The sequence below is a fragment of the Neomonachus schauinslandi genome, chromosome 4 (genome assembly GCF_002201575.2).
Source record: "Neomonachus schauinslandi chromosome 4, ASM220157v2, whole genome shotgun sequence".
NCBI classification, from domain to species: Eukaryota; Metazoa; Chordata; class Mammalia; order Carnivora; family Phocidae; genus Neomonachus; species Neomonachus schauinslandi.
This window is the reverse complement of record NC_058406.1, coordinates 87827849-87841407: the sequence shown is the minus strand read 5'-3', so window position 1 is coordinate 87841407 and position 13559 is coordinate 87827849.

The window sequence follows — 13559 nt, the reverse complement described above, 5'->3', positions numbered from 1 at the left end:
GTATTTATGCATATGAATTTACTAGTACTGTTGTAACAAATTACCACAAGTTTAGTAACTTAAAACAACCAAAATTTATTATCCTGCATTCTGTAAGTCAGAATTCTGACACATCTCAGTGGGCTAAAATCAAGATGTTAGAAGAGCTACATTCTTTTTGGAGGCTCTAGGAAGAAGCACCCTTGTCTTTTGCAGCACCTGGAGGTTGTCTTGTTTCCTTGCCTTTTGGACACTTTCCTTTATCTTCAAAGCCAGAAATGTCAGATCAAACCCTTTACACACTGACCTACTCTTCTGCCTCTTCTTCCACTTTTAAAAACCATTGTGATTATATGGGGCCACCCAGATAATCCAGGGTATACTCATTTTAAGGTCAGTTGATTCTATCTGCAACCTGAATTCTCTTTTCCTTATGTAGTGGAGTGAATGGCAGTCCCAAATATATGTCCAGTTGGAACCCATGAATGTGACTTTATTGGCAAAAGAGTATTTCCAGATGTAATTAAGGATCTTGAGAAGAGATCATTCTGGATTAGAATAGGCCCTAAATCCATGACAAGTATCCTTAAAGAGAAGAAAAGGAGAGAAGACACAGAGGAAAAGTCCACATGAAGACTGAGGCAGAGACTGGAGTTACACAGGCCCAAGGCAAAGAGCTCATGGAGCCACCAGACATTGGAAGAAGCCAAGAAGAATTTCCCCCTAGAGCCTTCAGAGGGGAGTATTACCCTATCAACACCTTGATTTTGGACTTCTGGACTTTAGAGCTCTGAGACAGTGCACTTCTGTTGTTTTAAGTAACAAGTTTGTGGTAATCTGTTATATGACAGCCCTAGAAAACTAATATATCATATCAAGTAGCATAGTTGCAGGTTCCAGGAATTAGGACATGGCAGTTTTGAGAGCCATTATTTTGCTTACCACTTTATATAACTACATAAGTATCTGTAACAAAGTAGTATCATCACACAAAATTATTTTAATTTTAGAAGCCCAGTATATATCACAAGTAACTGCTCAAAGTCCAGATTGGTTGCTTCAACCCAGAGAGAACAATAGTAAAATAATACCATCTTATTTTATTAACATTAATGGTAAATTATATTTATAAAAATATTTAAATATTATCTCTTTCATTATATATTGCTCTCTAACAAACTTCTCCATGACTTAAAGGCTTAACACAATAATTATTTTGCTTTCTTATTATTTGTGGGTCAGGAATTTGGGCAATGTATGCTTGGGATCATTCAATCGGTTTCGTTCAGCTGGGGGCTTGCCTGGACTGGAAGATCTAAGAAGACTTCCCTTATATGTTTGCACCTTGATATTTATGCATATGGCCAAATTCTCCCTGTCTCTGTCCCCCTCTCCCTCTCTATCTGTGTAAGTGGCTAGCTTTGGTTTCCACTTAGTGTGATGGTCTTAAAGTAGCAAACTCACTCAAGGCTTCAAGAATGGTGAAAGTGTCATGGCACACCATCACCCTCCCACGTCCCATCAGTCAATGCTGGCCACAGGACCAGCCCAGTGTCAAAGGGAGGAGGAGCTGACATAACATTTTATAGGAGGAATAGGTAAGGAGTCATGACCTTATTTAATCTACCATACACAGGGTCCCCCTTCACAGGCACATGACCTATTTGGTTGCATAGAGCTCCACACTCAGAAGGGGACTGCACTTGGTTTAATGAATCACTGTGTTTATATTTCTGAGAGTTTTTGAAAAATGGGCCCCATATTTCCATTTTGCACATGACACCAGGAATTATGTAGCCAGTTTTCACCACACACATTAATTGCAGGGGTTAAAAAAAAAAAAAGTATTAAACTTATTCTTCAGGTGGAAAACAGATTCATAGATATGAAATAATTTGTGTGAATTTCCATATATAGCAGGGAGAAAGTAGGATTTCTGATTCCAGATCCTTTATTCCATCTACTACTCTATTTTACTTGATCTCTTATTATAGAAATCTATGCTCTTTTTTAAGTATAAAATAAAAATTTCAAAAATTTATTATGTGCCTGGTATTTGCCAACCTAGGAGCTTGAAAGTCTTGTATGTATAAATAATAAAATGATTCTTTATCACCATTATGTTATAAGGAGCAAACCCTCTCTCTTTAGAAGCCATAGCAGTCCCCACAAAAAGACCTGGATTGGCACACTTTGGTTACATGCTCATCCCTGGATCAAACTGTGACCTGTGGAGTGGCACATTCTGACTGGCCAGGTTTGAGTTTCTTGCCCAATCCTCACACTGGGAGACTGGGAGTAGTGCTAAGTACCACTCAAATCTTATGAACTAATATGGAAGACTACTAGTTTGCTAAAAACATGGTTGATAGGCAGACACAATATTTCTACTATGTAGTTAAGATGGAATATTAAATCTTATTTATCATATCAAAACCCATAGTCTTTTTAAAACCACAATGTTGATTTCTGGGGATAACTCTATGTCATTATTATTATAGTTCAGTTCATTTTCAGTGACACTATGTGGAATGATTTGCCCATATTAGAAAGTCCTACATATATATTCATGGCTTAAATATGGTATCTCAAAGGATATTTATAGAAGTAAGTATTGTTAGTAAATGGGCTATCTTAATAACTGATGAGTTTTGATGTGATTTGAGGTTAGACATTTGTAGATTGTATACTTGATGATATTTCCATGTGGACAGAGTCTGAGATCGTGGCCGTAAGAAAAATATTGAAATGTGACTGTAGAAAAATCAACTGCCATCTTTCCCACCCTGCTTTACATTAGTCTCTATGATAATGTAATTTTTGCATTAATTTGTTGCAATTATGTTATTCTCAATTGCATATGAAAGCTAGAAGTCTTCTTTCCATCATGAAATATTTTGGTTCCAAGCTGTCCTGTGGGTTTCCCTTTCTTCAGTGTGATCTTATGTCTTGTAATTTATGGTGAAATATATAACCTATATAGTCATTTCCTGGGTCAAAATTGACAGACATACTGTGGACATTTTAAGTGAAGTTCTGCTTTTGAGATATGATCCACTTGTACTAGAAACAAGTAACAAAAATTGTTGATAAAATATTGAGAACAAAGTTACTTAAAACTGATATTAAAGCAGAACCAGAAAACACATTTTTAGACATATCACAGTTGGAACTTATTTCGAGTTGGCCATGGTGCACTCCTGAGTATTACTCTTATTCTTTTTTATCAGGAAGATAAGTCTTTGCTATCCTTTCCAAATAGTTCAACAACAAAGTAGAATAACTATCTTGTAGATTAAACAAACTTTTAAACCTCTTTATTTTATTTTTTTAAAGAGTTTATTTATTTGAGAGAGAGAATGAGAGCACGACAGTGAAGAGGGGAGAGAGGAGAGAGGGGTGAGGAGGGGGGAGAGAATCCTAAGCAGGCTCCCCGCCCCCGCCCCTGCCGAGTGTGGAGCCTGATGCGGGGCTCAATCTCACAACCCCGAGAGATCACTACTTGAGCCAAAACCAAGAGGCTGACACTCAACCAACTAAGCCATCCAGGTGCCCCATTAGTCTTCTTTATCTTCTTGTAATGGAATTTACACTTGTGAATCTTGTAGTATACATTTTTTTTTAAAGATTTTATTTATTTATTTGACAGGGAGAGAGAGACAGCGAGAGAGAGAACACAAGCAGGAGGAGTGGGAGAGGGAGAAGCAGGCTTCCCGCCGAGCAGGGAGCCCAATGTGGGGCTCGATCCCAGGACCCTGGGATCATGACCTGAGCCGAAGGCAAACGCTTAACTACTGAGCCACCCAGGCGCCCCTAGTAGTATACATTCTTCCTACAACCCTTCTTGATTTTATTTGGGTGGAGAAATGCAATGATCATAACAAAAATAAATAAATGAAGAAAAATTCTCCAAGTCATCTTTTCACATAGGATGGGCAATGAGATGGACTGAACTTTCTGGAAAAGCTCTTTAAAAGGGATTTTCTCATCTGGGAATGGCATCCTTAGTGCTTCTTGCAGCTTGTACCTAATGGTAAGAGTAACTATCTTGCATCCTTGAAGTTGGAAACAATGGCAATCAGAGAGATAAAAGGACTTCAAGTCCTTCAAGTATTTGCCGACAACCATACCAGCCCTGGACTGGCCACCTCTGTTAATTTTTTTGTATGTGAAATACACAACTTATTTAAGTAACTAAAGGCTTTGCCAATTTACTGCTTTATTACTTCTCAAATGCAATTCCCAGGTTATAAATTTGTTCTCTTTGTGTATCTGAAATTCTGTTTTGTTTTTATATATTTTCTGCTTTTTTCAATATTCAAATTATCTCTCCACACTAACATGAATAAGACTAATTACTGTGCTTCGGTTCTATTCAGATTTAGATATTTTTTTCTTGGAATATAGTTCATGTAAATGTATTGAAAATGTATATTGCTTATCCAAATGGATTTGACACCACTAGTTAATTGATGCTTCTAGTAATATATATTTAGGAACATACAAATGCTTCACAAATACTTGTGGATTGACTATAATAATTTTTTTTTTAAATCTATGGACTTAGGACTCATAGAAAATCTACGTTATAGTTGCTGTTTATAAAGAAATGTATGATAGCCTTAAATCTAGATATACAGGTGGAACAATAATGATCAGCCACTGACAGATCCCTGCTCCCTGAAGCATGCAGTCTCAGTTGTGCTTTACCCACAGCTCTTCAAAAGATTTTTGATCCTTAAAGAATTTGTTAATACTTTAAAGTTTTAAACTTAAAAATCTATAAAGATTTTTCTTTTTGAGTCTGATATGTGATAGTTTTACTTAAGCAAAAACAAAACAAAACAAAACAAAAATAAAAACAAAACAATCTGCAATATCTAGACCAACACTTATCCCAGGCAATTTTGGGACACTAATTTTACAGTGAAAAAATATAGGAGGAGATGCCTGAAAAAAAATCTAGCTAAAGATATAAAGTAATGAAAGAAAATAAATGACCTGAAGATTGGGTACTTTATGAATTCACACTGAGGGAGATTTAATTCTTTTCCTACTCTTAAAACTTCTATTATCGACCCCTCACAGTCTTGCCTAAGTCAGAGTGTAAATTTAATATCAGGTTTCATTCTAAAAGCTGTTCTCAATATCTCTTAATCACAATGAATTTTAACTGTTTTCTTTCTGTCTTATTGCATGTTGGTTTTGCCTTTTCTTTGGGAACCTATCTCATTTTAACTTACATCATTGTTATCTGTGGTTTTCTTTTCTTCCCTATTGGATTTTAAGTTTTTAGAACCTGTCTATATTTTGTTCTTCCTTGTAATCTCTCTACCATTCAGTTTCTTTCAATTCCAGCTGTTTAATTAATATGCTTGGGCACATCCATGAATGACTAAAAGAAACCTCCTACCATAATACCACAATTGCATCTAGAGAGGAAGGTGTAATCACAATATGTGGGGCTGAGAGGGATCCTACAGTTCACATACCCAAGCACTCAGATAGGGTTTGTAGCGCAGGCAATTTCTCCAGACATCGAAAAGGGGGGATGGCTGTGTGTTGTGGCACCTACATTGCCTGAGGGATATGAATGATGACAAATCATTTTTGGTTTGTTTGATCATTCTTATTTAGGCCTGTGAAGATATTTCTTTAGCATAAATATTCCATCCCCCAATTCTGATTCAATTATTATGGAGTGAAGCCCTGGGATCTGAATGCTTCAAAACCAATTTAGGCAATATTGATGTAGATGGCCCTGTCTTTTGGGAAATAGTGTTCTAATTCTTTTCTTCCTTATATGGTTGGTTGTTAGCTTCTGAACACATATACCAAATTGCCTTAAAGAAAAAAAATGGAGAAAAGACTTATTTGGCAAAACTCCAATTATAAAGGCAGTACAATTATTTGAGAAGAACTTAAACAAAAATTCTAGCTTTTTATCAACCCAGCTACAAATGAATTATGCCTGTGAGCAAGGTAGCATACCTTATTACTAACATTTTCATAATTCACAACTTTTTTGTTGAGGAAACCATGATAAACTTAATTCTACATATATAGTTGAAACGATAATGACCAACCACTGGCATTCATAATTTAAACTCAAAATGCCAATAAATTCAACATTAGTATATTTTTCCTCACTGAAATTAAAAAAAAATGAAACTTGTTTTACAATGATACATCATTTCATGAAATCTAAATCTTCTACAGCAATACTGGAAAAAATGGAATTCCCATTTTTTGCTTCCTATTTTAAAATATTTAATAATTTTATAAATTATAATTTTAATATTTAAAAATAGAAGATTTAGGGATACTTTGGTGGCTCAGTCAGTTAAGTGTATGCCTTCAGCTCAGGTCATGGTCCCAGGGTCCTGGGATTGAGTCCCTCATTGGGCTCCCTGCTCATCAGGGAGTCTGCTTCTCCCTCTGCCCCTCCCCTCCACTTGTGCACTCTCTCTCTGTCCCACTCCCTCTCTCTCATTCTCTCTCACAAAAATAAATAAAATCTTTAAAAAATATAAAAATAAAAATAGAAAATTTAAAGCAAATATCAGCATTTGTTGAAGGGAAATCTCTATTTCATTTTTAAAGTTCTGGTTGTATAGGGCTGCATTTTGCTTTAAAATATTATTTCTCTTCTCTGACATTTAATTCTCTTCAGTAAAATTATAATTCATTCAGTATCTTCTGTTGGTTGTATTAAAATATTAAATTTATTTTTCGATTTGTATCTTGTATGATGTGATATAACAGAAATTCAGACCATTTTCCTGTGGAAATAGTCATTTTAAAATTTATTTTTATTTAACAGTGATATACTCATTTGTGGTATAACTATGGAAATACATTTCATAAGAAATTTTATGTCACATATATTCATTTTAAAAATGGTTTTGGTAAAGTATTATAGGATACACTGATTGCTAAATTGTAAATTCACTGACTACATCATTTAAGTAAGCTACTGTACTTGCAGAGAATAAATTTCTGTTCAATAAATAGAGATTTTTTAAATTCCTAAATTATTTTTTGTATAGGTTTTCCCACTGGTACATTTTAGTTCTCATAATATTCCTGAGGTGGAAAAAATGTAAAATGTATGTATGGTAGAATTAATTTTATTTTCCATGAAAATTTGAATTTGTGGTTAATGATCAGTATAGTTAAAATTTATTGACTGCCTAATATGTCAGGTTCTCAGCTAAGTGCTTTACATGTATTATTTTCTTTAACACTTTCAAGAACCTCATAAACAATAAGTCCTATTATTAACCTCATGTTACTGATGGATAATGGAGTCGACTCAAGTAATCTGCTGCAGTACACAGAGTTAGCAAGTAGCAGAGTTAGGATTTAAACTGGACTCCGTGGACTTCACCATATCTGCAATAATGATGGGTGTTTGTATAAAATCCATTTATTTTATGGAAGGAGAAAATTTCTTCCTAGTTTTATATTCTGGAGGTATGTTGTCATATTTTGTATGTCACGTCACCTTTTCTAGTATTAAAAAATGACTCAGAAATACAAGCATTTTGAGAAGAGTAGTTTATGTGGGGAAGAAAATGCAAGTTTCAGGCTTCTGACTCACAGATTAAAAGAAAAATATAAAGGTATCTGTAGACAAAAACAAAAACTTCAAAAGATTAAAAATGTTGGGTTAACAGCTATTCTGAAAAAAAATGTTTCTCGTAGAGTTATTATATCTGCAAATATGTGTCTTCAGATATTGCTATTCCAAAAGCCAAGGATGAAATTACCTTTGTTAGGAAATCTGTAATTTATAGGAACAAAAATTAAAGTTTTATTTAATTTGAGGATGAAAACCAGACAAGGTGACCCAGGGATATTTTTTTTAACTGTTTTTTAACTGTTTCTTTTTAATTCACAGTGCTGATCCTTCTTTTTTCTCCTCATTTGTGGAATGTTACCTGCGTGTCTATTTATAACATAGGCAGGGTAAGAGGTGTCAGTTTTGCTTCCCTGCTAGTGAGCTTCACTAGATAACATCATCAACCATAATGTCAAAATCGAACCAAATAGAATGCCATTCAGTTTACTGTATAATATGGTCACAGGCAAACTCAACTGAAAAATACTCTCACTGGCTTCTGGGGTCAATGTCAAAGAGATAATTTATAAAGCTCATGGATCCAAGATAATTCATGAAGCTCATGTATCTAGGGCGACGTTAAGGAATGGAAAATGGTCCCACAAAAAATAGGCAAAAATATGTATATATTAGACTACAGGGATGTGGACAGGAGCTTTGAGTATGGAAAAGTAAGGATTTAGAAGCTCTGCTTTCTGTGGAGATGGCATATTTTCTTGAATTAGTCACTTGGAACTTGTGATTCCTGATCCATTGGGCTGTAGTGGTAAGACAGAAAGAGCCTCTCTTTTAACAAGATGGCCATGGGCAGATGAAACCAGATCTGATTTGGGTTTTGGAGGGAAACTCCTATTTTACTTTTTCTTGAGGTTGACACCAGACTGACATTACCATCAAAGTTCAGTCTCTGAAGTCAGGTTCAGAGGCGCATGCTACAGACACCAGACTAAAGTTTTCTGCCCAACGCTACCTAAAATCATGTGAGTTGAGAGGTAAGCATGTCTCACTAATGTATGTATCTTTCCCAGTCTCAAATCATGAAAAAAAAATCAGTCACAAAATTGCGAAAATGCAAAAAAGTTTTCAGGTCTAAAACAAGAACGAGAAACTCTGATATGTGGAGTCAAATAAAATTGTCATTTATGGGAACAGGGACCAGAGCACATCAGAGAGAAGCTCACAGGATTTCATCAGTCACTCCTGTAACTGTCTCTATGCAGTACATGTGTGCTTGTGACTGTGTTTGCTGACAATAAGTCATCTTGTAAATAAAATCAAATTAAAATAGATTTAATATTAATAGGTAAGATTAATAGATAATATAAATAATTAGTAGATAATAATAACTAATAGATAATATAAAACTTATGAATGTTGTTCCAAAAAAGAGAAAAGTTTTGAAAGCAAAACAAGCTATTAAAGCCACAATTATGACATTTGATTCTGTGTAGTGCTCTAAACCTTTTTAGGAAAGCTTAATTGCTATTCAAATACCCAATAATGTCTACTTGTGTTTTCCAGTGTTGAGTTATACACTATAGGTTACAGTTCTTTGTAAAAACTGCTAATGTTCATTTATTAAACAATTCCCAGATACACTAATAATTCATAAAAAGTATTAAAAATGTTGGAAATGTATTTAAGAAAGAGAAAGGAAATTCATTAGTTTATTGCCAGGTATGTTTTAAATCACTGCAATGTAAAGCATCAGTGGCTAGTAGTGCACTTCAAAGGCATCTTGAAGATTCTGAAAGCACACAAAGCACAATTCTGATTATGTTCCTTTGAGCCAATGCCTACTGCATCTTAGAAATCATGTACAATTTTGTAGTGTATCAAGGGACGGTATTTAGAAACACATAGTAAAATACTTCCTTAGTAGACATTATCAATACCACCTTAAAGATGACTGAGTTCTAGAGAATTCTCTGAAATTTTGATTTTTTGTTTCTAAATCCCAAAGATTAATATTTTTTTGGAACTTTGGAAATATTAGCTAAGATAAAGTAGGTACTGCTTAGGTTAGGTGCATGAAAATCTTTGACTTCTGAATGAACAGAATGCTGATCCAATAGATTTAGGTCTCTGATGTTATTTTTCCAATTTATTGAAATTGATTTTGGGTTTTTTTTGGCTATTTAAAAAATCTCTTCTTCTATCCTAATATTTGCATTTAAGGCAATATATTTTCCTATAAACATGTATTTTGCAAATCAAACACGTTTTCACATGTATTGTTTCACTGTTACTTATTTTGAAATATTTCCTAACATTCATTGTAATATCTTCTTTAATCTATGTATTTCTTAATCACAAGTAATATAGGGAATTTTATACTTATCTTTTTGTTACTGTTTCTAACTCAGGTCCATTATGGTTATAAAGCATACTTTGTATAAATTTAATCCTTTGAAATTTTTTGAGGCTTGATTAATGGCCCAAGATATGCTCAGTTTTTGAGAATATTCCAAGTATACTTGTAAAGAACATGCATTATGAATTATAAGAAGCAGTGTCCTATATATATACATATATGTATTTTTTAGCAGTGTCCTATATTTTTGAATTAGACTTTTTTTGTTAATCATCCTTCTTCTCTAAACTTCTATTTCCTTATTGATTTTTGTGTAATTATTCATGAGGTATGATAAATCTCCCACTATGAATGTAGATTTGTCTGTTTTCCTTTTTATATGGGTCTATTTTTGGGTAATCTATAATGAAACTATATTATTAGTTACATCCACATTTGTAAATGTTAAGTCTTCTTGATAATTTGAACCTTGTATTAGTAGGAAGTGTTCTCCTTTATGTCTCAGAACACTTTTTACTTTAAAATCTATTTTTCTAATACAGGAGTAGGCTTAAGAGAAATACAGGAGATCCAATACCTGAATAATAGGATGACAGGGAAGATGAGGTAGAAATCACCAACAGAAACATTCATAGAAATTTCCCAAAATTAAATGAAGAACATGAATTTCCACATTGAAAATGTCCAGGGGTGCCTGGGTGGCTCAGTTGGTTAAGCATCTGCCTTCGGCTCAGGTCGTGATCCCAGGGTCCTGGGATCGAGTCCCATGTTGGGCTCCCTGCTCAGTGGGGAGTCTGCTTCTCCCTCTCCCTCTCCCCCTCCCCACCACTTGTGTGCTCTCTCTCTCTCTCTCTCTCTCTGAATTAAATAAATAAAATCTTAAAAAAAAAATAAAATCTATTTTTCTAATGTAACTTCAGTAGCTTTATTTTGATCAGTTATTTAGTAGTATTATTTTTTCCTTTTTAAAAAAATTCCTTCTGTATTCTTGTATTTTAAGTGTTTCTAAGTGTCACATAGTTGATTTTTCAAGAATCAAGACAGACATATTTGCACTTCATCTTTTTATATTTAATGTGATCACAGATATTTTGGTTTCAATCTACCCTTGAAGCATTTCCTTTCTATGGATTCCCTTTATTCTATTATTTTTTCTCTCATTTCCTGCATTATCTTGGAATGACTGAGCATATTTAAGTACTTGTTCTCACCACTCTATTTAGATTAATAAATACACTCTTTTATTTTTTTATTTGTTTAAAAAAATTTTAGGGGCGCCTGGGTGGCTCAGTCGTTAAGCGTCTGCCTTCGGCTCAGGTCATGATCCCAGGGTCCTGGGATCGAGCCCCGTGTCGGGCTCTCCGCTCTGCAGGAAGCCTACTTCTCCCTCTCCCACTCCCCCTGCTTGTGTTCCCTCTCTCGCTGTCTCTCTCTGTCAAATAAATAAATAAAATCTTTAAAAAAAAAGTTTTTTAAAGATTTTATTTATTTATTTGACAGAGAGAGAGAGAGCACTAGCAGGGGGAGAGGGAGAAGTAGGCTCCCTGCTAAGCAAGGAGCCCGATGTGGGGCTTGATCCCAGGACCCTGAGATCATGACCTGAGCCGAAGGCAGACACTTAGCCAACTGAGCCACCTAGGCACCCAATACACTCTTTTAATATCCTCTGTGGAGTTCTTCTAAAAATAATAACCTATGTCCCTGACTTATCAAGTGGAATATAAATTAATATTTTTCCCTCTTCCTTGATAAAGAATAGTTCAACAGTTTAAAATAGTTTAACCCCATTTATGGACCTCTCCATTTACCAGGTTTAGGACTTGTACTTGAATTCTCAATATGCCTTTAAAAAGACATTTTTACTACTGTTTATAAGTAATTTAGACTTAGTTCCATATTTACACTCTTTTGTTGTTGCCATTTGTTCTTATCTGCATATTCTCCCTTTTGAAATTATCACTGTTCCTAAAGAACATCCAGTTTTTATCTTAAGATAATCTCATTTAACTTCCAATTTTGCAGAATCTTTTCACTGAATTGAAGGTTTCAGGTTTTCAAAAAAAAAATCACTTTTTTAAGATAGAATTCCATTGTCTTTTGTCTTACTTTTTTCTTGTTTCTTATTAGAAACCAGATGTCTATGCAATTCTACTCCTTTTGAGTAGTCTACCAATATTCTCTGGCAGGTTTTAAAATTTTCACTTTGACTTTTGCACTTTTACAATAATATGCCTGTTTCATTTCTTTAGTATTTATCCTGCTCTAGGTTCACAGGTGTAATATTTTCCTAGGGTTTTAAAGAGTTATCAGCCATTATTGACTCACATATTGCTTCGGGCCCACTCTTTCCTTTACTTCTAGGATTCTATTTATACGTATGCTACGTTTTCTCATGGCATCCCCTATCTCTCTCTCTTTTTTTTTTTAAGATTTATTTATTTGATAGAGAGAGAGAGCACGAGAGAGCACAAGCAGGGGGAGCAGAAGAGAGAGAGGGAGAAGCAGGCTCCCCACTGAGCAGGGATCCCAATGCGGGGCTCGATCCCCAGGACCCCAAGATCATGACCTGAGCCAAAGGCAGACGCCCAACTGACTGAGCCACCCAGGTGAACCCCCTATGTCTCTTGACCTCTCTTCTGTATTTTTCTTTGTTTTGTCTCTCTGGGTTTCATTCTCACGAATTTCTTTTGGTCTTCTAATATATATTCAATGCAATGATTATCTCTTCAGCTGTCTCTAATCTCCTTTTAAAATGTTCTATTGACTTTCATGTACTCCAGGAATACACACCCTGATTATTTTCTGACTTTAGTAGATAGTTCTTTCTACACTCCTTTCATAGTTTATCCTGCTTTATCAAACCTTCAAGTGTTGGAGTTCCTTGATTCTTGATCTTAGCCTCTCTACTCTCTTACTCTGTTTAAATTAATTATGAGAATCATAAATTCAAATATTACCTACTTTTCAAATCCCTTATTTATACCATCTTCCCCATTTTCTCTTCTGAGTTGAATGTCTATATATCAAAATATTTAAATTCTTTAGGAATCTTGTCCCATACATTTTTTTCTTTCACTTCTTTTTACTCATGATTTCCATTTTTACGGATTCCTTCCCTTCATGACTTAAAATTCTTGTATCTTAAAAACCCATTTTTTTTTCCTTAACTGCATGTCCTATTTTAACTAGCAATCTTTCTCTCTTCTGTTTCATATTAAGTTTATTGATGAAATTATCTTTACTCATTATCTCATTTTTATATTTCTTTTCTTCTCAATTAACTGCTATCTAGTTTCTGTCCTGATCACTTTGTGTGAGCTTGTCTAGTAACATAAACATACTCATCATTATTAAAATTAATAGGTATACCTGAATTCTTATATTACTTGCTCTAGCTGCATCAGTTTACACTTTGCCAATTCTTTTCATTTAAACACTTTGTTCATTTGGCTTTCTTCACAACACTATCTGGTTTTTACCTTCCTCATTGGCCACTACTTCTTAGCATCCTTCATGGATTTCTCTTTTTCTGTCTCTCCTTGAATCAGGTATTTCCAGGGTTCTCAATTTATTCTATTCAAGATAAATTAGGGAATGTGTGTGTGTGTGTGTGTGTGTGTGTGTGTGTGTGTGTGTGTGTGT